The sequence below is a fragment of the Paramisgurnus dabryanus genome, unplaced genomic scaffold, assembly GCF_030506205.2.
Source record: "Paramisgurnus dabryanus unplaced genomic scaffold, PD_genome_1.1 h2tg000232l_1_65513__unordered_in_group9, whole genome shotgun sequence".
NCBI lineage: Eukaryota > Metazoa > Chordata > Actinopteri > Cypriniformes > Cobitidae > Paramisgurnus > Paramisgurnus dabryanus.
The window spans coordinates 52,501-60,000 of record NW_027394130.1 but is presented as its reverse complement, the minus strand read 5'-3'; positions in this window follow the sequence as shown (position 1 = coordinate 60,000).

The following is a 7,500-nucleotide window of genomic DNA, read 5'->3' as shown; positions in this document are numbered from 1 at the left end:
CCGAACGAAGCCGGCTCGTTTAACGGCCGAGGCCAGCCGGGTTCGTCCCTTCCTTGGATGATTTGCCATTCGTAATAAGAATCGTCACTACCTCAGTGCAGAGGGACTTTTTCGAGGCATTTGTGTCCGCTCGAGAGGCCTCTCGCTGGGCTCGAGAGGTCCTGGGATCCGGTAGCCTATCACCTTGGAGAGTCAGCGAGGTGCTCTTCCCTATATACCCGATGGCACCTGTTCGGGCCACCGTCCCCTGCTGGACGGGGCCCGGCTCTGTACCGCCCCAGACAGAGCGCCTTCGTCGGTCACGAAGGCAGGGTCGTGGACCCTGGAAGCGCACGAGCCACCCGACTCGGCTTCCATAGCGGCTGGCGGCCCTGGCCCGCCCGAGACGAAGCGCCTTCGTCGGTCAGACAGATAGGGTCGAGGACCCTGGAAGTGCGAGAGCCACCCGACTCGACTTCCACGGCGGCCCGGAGGCCGGGCCCGTCCCCGTCCGTGCCCGGGGACGGGGCACCTTCGTCGGTCAAACGCGTTGGTCTTGGACCCTGGAAGTGCACGAGCCACCCGACTCGACTTCCATAGCGGTCGGCGGCCCCGTACCGCCCCAGACAGAGCACCTTCGTCGGTCACGAAGAGAGGGTCTTGGACCCTGGAAGTGCACGAGCCACCCGACTCGACTTCCATAGCGGTCGGCGGCCCTGTCCCGCCCCAGACGATGCACCTTCGTCTGTCACACAGATAGGGTCTTGGACCCTGGAAGCCGTCCCCCTCGACTTCCGTAACGGTCGGCGGCCCTGTCCCGCCGCAGACGGGTCACCACTCCGTCTGTCTGTAGGGTCTTGGACCCTGGAAGCCGCCCCACTCGACTTCCATCGCGGTCGGCGGCCCTGGCCCGCCGCAGACGGGTCGCCACTCCGTCTGTCTGTAGGGTCTTGGACCCTGGAAGCCGCCCCACTCGACTTCCATCGCGGTCGGCGGCCCTGGCCCGCCGCAGACGGGTCGCCACTCCGTCTGTCTGTAGGGTCTTGGACCCCGGAAGCCGCCTCACTCGACTTCCATCGCGGTCGGCGGCCCTGTCCCGCCGCAGACGGTGTGCCACTCCGTCTGTCACACAGATACATAAGGGTGTCTCGGAACCCCGGACGCCGACCGAGACGAAACGCGTGGGGTCGGTGCGCCCGAGAGGGTAGGGTGCCCCGGGGCCGGCCGCTCGCCCGACCGGCTTCCGGGACTCCTTGACCGCTCGGGAGACCTATCCACGCGCCCGCCCGACCGGCGGCCGGGGGCCCTCGACCGCCACACACGCGTACCGACGACCGGGGGGTTTCCGTTTTACGGCCGACGCCGAGATCCTTCGACGGTTCCAACATGGGTTGTTACGCTTTTGTGTTCGCCCGTGTCTGAGCATATATGGTCGGGTCGAACCTTTGAGGCCGTAGCCTGGAGATCCAGGGCGGATCTTATCTCACAACACGTGTGTCTTTGAGGCCGTAGCCTAGATCCAGAGACTTTAGGATCTTTTTAGCAGTTTTAAGGCCGTAGCCTTGATCCAGGGCGGATCTTTTGAGCAGCTTTAAGGCCGTAGCCTTGATCCAGGGCGGATCTTTTCACAGGTTTTAAGCCGAAGCGCCTTGATCCAGGGACTTTTGGATCTTTTTTTGCCGTTTTTAGGCCGTAGCCTTGATCCAGGGCGGATCGTTTTGCGGCCGTAGCCGAGTTCCATCACCCAAGGTAGCTTTAGTTTTTAGGCATTAGCCTTGATGATCCAGGGCGGATCGTTTTGCGGCCGTAGCCGAGTTCCATCACCCAAGGTAGCTTTAGTTTTTAGGCATTAGCCTTGATATGATCCAGGCCGGATCTTTCCGCCTAGGCGGCATGCGGATATGGGTTACCCGTCTTTCGACACTCGCCCGGGGCGCTGCCTCACATCAGACGCCCTTCGTCCGTTCCAACCGTTCCAGTTCTTTTAACGGTTTTTCGTTCATCGCACACCGACGCGCACAGACCTTTCTTGGGATCTGCCGCAGGGAGGGAGGACGCTGGAGGTCCACTTTCGAAGCAACCCATCCCTATATACCCGATGGCACCTGTTCAAACGACCGCCCCTTGAGAGAAGGGGCCCTTCCCGTGGCTCGTCCGGGAGGAGGCGCCCGCGTCGGAAGGCGCCGTAAGGTCGGAGACCCTGGAAGTGCACGAGTCACCCGCTTTTACCTCCAGGCCCTCTGTCGTACTTCTCGTGTCCGCTCACGAGACCTCGTTTCGGCTTTATGGAAGTGCACGAGTCACCCGCTTTTGCCTTTTCTGGAAGTGCACGAGTCACCCGCTTTTGCTTCCAGGCCCTCTGTCGTACTTCTCGTGTCCGCTCACGAGACCTCTCTTCGGCCTGGGGGTGCGCCACGTACACCCCCGCGTCCGCATTCGAGTCACCTCTTCGGGCTCATGAGGTAGGGTCGGTGACCCTGGAAGTCAGAGACTTCCAGGCCTTCTGTCGTACACCCTCGCGTCCGCTCACGAGACCTCTCTTCGGCCTGGGGGTGCGCCACGTACACCCTCCCGCGTCCGCTTTCGAGTCACCCATCTGGGCTACGGAGGTAGGGACGTGTGCCCTGGAAGAACCAGACTTCCAGGAGGGAGGGCCGCCCTGTCAGGCCCGCTTTCGAGTCACCCATCTGGGCTACGGAGGTAGGGACGGGTGCCCTGGAGGAACCAGACTTCCAGGAGGGAGGGCCGCCCTGTCAGGCCCGCTTTCGAGTCACCCATCTGGGCTACGGAGGTAGGGACGGGTGCCCTGGAGGAACCAGACTTCCAGGAGGGAGGGCCGCCCTGTCAGGCCCGCTTTCGAGTCACCCATCTGGGCTACGGAGGTAGGGACGTGTGCCCCGGAGGAACCGGACTTCCAGGAGGGAGGGCCGCCCTGTCAGGCCCGCCTCGGAGTCACCTCTCTGGGCTAAGGAGGCAGGGACGTGTGCCCTGGAGGAACCAGACTTCCAGGAGGGAGGGCCGCCCTGTCAGGCCCGCTTTCGAGTCACCCATCTGGGCTACGGAGGTGGGGACGGGTGCCCTGGAGGAACCAGACTTCCAGGAGGGAGGGCCGCCCTGTCAGGCCCGCCTCGGAGTCACCTCTCTGGGCTAAGGAGGCAGGGACGTGTGCCCTGGAGGAACCAGACTTCCAGGAGGGAGGGCCGCCCTGTCAGGCCCGCTTTCGAGTCACCCATCTGGGCTACGGAGGTGGGGACGGGTGCCCTGGAGGAACCAGACTTCCAGGAGGGAGGGCCGCCCTGTCAGGCCCGCCTCGGAGTCACCTCTCTGGGCTAAGGAGGCAGGGACGTGTGCCCTGGAGGAACCAGACTTCCAGGAGGGAGGGCCGCCCTGTCAGGCCCGCCTCGGAGTCACCTCTCTGGGCTAAGGAGGCAGGGACGTGTGCCCTGGAGGAACCAGACTTCCAGGAGGGAGGGCCGCCCTGTCAGGCCCGCTTTCGAGTCACCCATCTGGGCTACGGAGGTAGGGACGTGTGCCCTGGATGAACCGGACTTCCAGGAGGGAGGGCCGCCCTGTCAGGCCCGCTTTCGAGTCACCCATCCGGGCTACGGAGGTAGGGACGTGTGCCCTGGAGGAACCAGACTTCCAGGAGGGAGGGCCGCCCTGTCAGGCCCGCCTCGGAGTCACCTCTCTGGGCTAAGGAGGCAGGGACGTGTGCCCTGGAGGAACCAGACTTCCAGGAGGGAGGGCCGCCCTGTCAGGCCCGCCTCGGAGTCACCTCTCTGGGCTAAGGAGGCAGGGACGTGTGCCCTGGATGAACCGGACTTCCAGGAGGGAGGGCCGCCCTGTCAGGCCCGCTTTCGAGTCACCCATCTGGGCTACGGAGGTAGGGACGTGTGCCCTGGAGGAACCAGACTTCCAGGAGGGAGGGCCGCCCTGTCAGGCCCGCCTCGGAGTCACCTCTCTGGGCTAAGGAGGCAGGGACGTGTGCCCTGGATGAACCGGACTTCCAGGAGGGAGGGCCGCCCTGTCAGGCCCGCTTTCGAGTCACCCATCTGGGCTACGGAGGTAGGGACGTGTGCCCTGGAGGAACCAGACTTCCAGGAGGGAGGGCCGCCCTGTCAGGCCCGCCTCGGAGTCACCTCTCTGGGCTAAGGAGGCAGGGACGTGTGCCCTGGAGGAACCGGACTTCCAGGAGGGAGGGCCGCCCTGTCAGGCCCGCTTTCGAGTCACCCATCTGGGCTACGGAGGTAGGGACGTGTGCCCCGGAGGAACCAGACTTCCAGGAGGGAGGGCCGCCCTGTCAGGCCCGCCTCGGAGTCACCTCTCTGGGCTAAGGAGGCAGGGACGTGTGCCCTGGAGGAACCGGACTTCCAGGAGGGAGGGCCGCCCTGTCAGGCCCGCTTTCGAGTCACCCATCTGGGCTACGGAGGTAGGGACGGGTGCCCCGGAGGAACCAGACTTCCAGGAGGGAGGGCCGCCCTGTCAGGCCCGCCTCGGAGTCACCTCTCTGGGCTAAGGAGGCAGGGACGTGTGCCCTGGAGGAACCGGACTTCCAGGAGGGAGGGCCGCCCTGTCAGGCCCGCTATCGAGTCACCCATCTGGGCTACGGAGGTGGGGACGTGTGCCCTGGAGGAACCAGACTTCCAGGAGGGAGGGCCGCCCTGTCAGGCCCGCCTCGGAGTCACCTCTCTGGGCTACGGAGGTAGGGACGTGTGCCCTGGAGGAACCGGACTTCCAGGAGGGAGGGCCGCCCTGTCAGGCCCGCCTCGGAGGCCTCCCCTCGGGCAGGGGAGGCAGGGTCGGGGACCCTGGAGGAACCGGACTTCCAGGAGGGAGGGCCGCCCTGTCAGGCCCGCCTCGGAGGCCTCCCCTCGGGCAGGGGAGGCAGGGTCGGGGACCCTGGAGGTGCCGGACCTCCAGGGGGACGGAGGCCGAACCCGTGGCCGGGGAGGGTGAGCCTTGCCGGGCTAGGCTCGCGCGGGTTCGAAGGCCTGGTTCGAGAGGACCCCTTCCCCTATATACCCGATGGCACCTGTTCACACTACTGCCCTTTCGAGAGGGGACCCCGACCGGTCCGCGGCCGGGACGGCGCACCTCGGTCGGCCTCGGCGAGTGGGTCGGGGTGCCTGGAGGTGCGCGAGCGGCCCGCCTGGAAGTGCGCGAGCCACCCGACTCTGGCGGCCGGCGCCCCCGGGCCCGTGCCCGCGGCCGACTCGTCTGACCCGGCATCGTCAAGGTCACCAATACCACGGAGCGTCTACGACGCCCCGTTTCCGAGATATCGGCCAATGAACTGCCGGGCGCCGTATCTCGGCCGGGGAAGGTCCTACGGACTCGGGGCCGGGCTCGTCGGAAAGGTCTCGCCCGGGGCTTTCCGACGAGACCGGCCGCGGGTCCGTGCGACCCCGGGGGCCCGAGATACTTCCGGTCGAAAATTCGAATTTCGTTACCGCGCTGCTCCGGCGCCCCGGGTCCGGGGCCTTCGCCCTTCGGGTGGGTGGCTCCTCCGCGGGGGGCCTTTCGAACGAGCCCACCCGCGCGTCGCTAGCCCTTTCCGGGGCCGAGATACGGCCTACCCCCGCGGGATTTTCCCACGGCCGTTTCTCGGGCGCCTCGGGTCCGGGGCCTTCGCCCTTCGGGTCGGTCGCTATGCCGGAGGGGAGCTTTCGAACGAGCCCTCCCTCGAGTCTCTGGCCCTTTCCCGGGCCGAGATACGGGCGGGTGGTCGCGGAATTTTCGCTCGTCCGGGGCTCCGGCGCCCCTAGCGTCCGCCTCGGAGGTCGCCCGGACGCGCGGCCGGTCTCGTTCGAAAGGTCCGTCCCGGGGCTTTCCGACGAGCCCGGCCTCGGGTCCGTGCGACCCCGCCCGCCGGAGATACGTCCGGTCGAAGCTCGCGGAAATTCCCGCGGCCGTATCTCGGGCGCCTCGGGTCCGGGGCCTTCGCCCTTTGGGTCGGTCGCTCCGCCGGAGGGGGCCTTTCGAACGAGCCTACCCGCGAGCCTCTAGCCCCTTCCCCGGCCGAGATACGGCGGTCTGTGCCCGGATTTTCCCACGGCCGTTTCTCGGGCGCCTCGGGTCCGGGGCCTTCGCCCTTCGGGTCGGTCGCTATGCCGGAGGGGAGCTTTCGAACGAGCCTACCCGCGAGCCTCTAGCCCTTTCCCCGGCCGAGATACGGCGGTCTGTGCCCGGATTTTCCCACGGCCGTTTCTCGGGCGCCTCGGGTCCGGGGCCTTCGCCCTTCGGGTCGGTCGCTATGCCGGAGGGGGGCTTTCGAACGAGCCTACCCGCGAGCCTCTAGCCCTTTCCCCGGCCGAGATACGGCGGTCCCTCCCCGGATTTTCCCACGGCCGTTTCTCGGGCGCCTCGGGTCCGGGGCCTTCGCCCTTCGGGTCGGTCGCTATGCCGGAGGGGAGCTTTCGAACGAGCCTACCCGCGAGCCTCTAGCCCTTTCCCCGGCCGAGATACGGCGGTCTGTGCCCGGATTTTCCCACGGCCGTTTCTCGGGCGCCTCGGGTCCGGGGCCTTCGCCCTTCGGGTCGGTCGCTATGCCGGAGGGGGGCTTTCGAACGAGCCTACCCGCGAGCCTCTAGCCCTTTCCCCGGCCGAGATACGGCGGTCCCTCCCCGGATTTTCCCACGGCCGTTTCTCGGGCGCCTCGGGTCCGGGGCCTTCGCCCTTCGGGTCGGTCGCTATGCCGGAGGGGAGCTTTCGAACGAGCCTACCCGCGAGCCTCTAGCCCTTTCCCCGGCCGAGATACGGCGGTCTGTGCCCGGATTTTCCCACGGCCGTTTCTCGGGCGCCTCGGGTCCGGGGCCTTCGCCCTTCGGGTCGGTCGCTATGCCGGAGGGGGGCTTTCGAACGAGCCTACCCGCGAGCCTCTAGCCCTTTCCCCGGCCGAGATACGGCGGTCCCTCCCCGGATTTTCCCACGGCCGCAGCACGGGCGCCTTTGCTCGGATCGACTCGCCCTTTGGGTCGGTCGCTCCACGCGAGGGGACCTTTCGAACGAGCCTACCCGCGAGCCTCTAGCCCTTTCCCCGGCCGAGATACGGCGGTCCCTCCCCGGATTTTCCCACGGCCGCAGCTCGGGCGCCCTTGCTCGGATCGACTCGCCCTTCGGGTCGGTTGCTCTACCGGAGCGGCCCTATCCAACGAGCCAACCCGCTTCTCTCTAACCCTAAGCCCGGCCGAGATACGGCGGTCCCTCCGCGGATTTTCCCACGGCCGCAGCTCGGGCGCCTTTGCTCGGATCGACTCGCCCTTTGGGTCGGTTGCTCTACCGGAGCGGCCCTATCCAACGAGCCAACCCTCGTCTCTCTAACCCTAAGCCCGGCCGAGATACGGCGGTCCCTCCGCGGATTTTCCCACGGCCGCAGCTCGGGCGCCTTTGCTCGGATGAACTCGCCCTTTGGGTCGGTTGCTCTACCCGAGCGGACCTTTCCAACGAGCCAACCCTCGTCTCTCTAACCCCAAGCCCGGCCGAGATACGGGGTACCACCGCCTGACCTTTAAACGGCCGTAA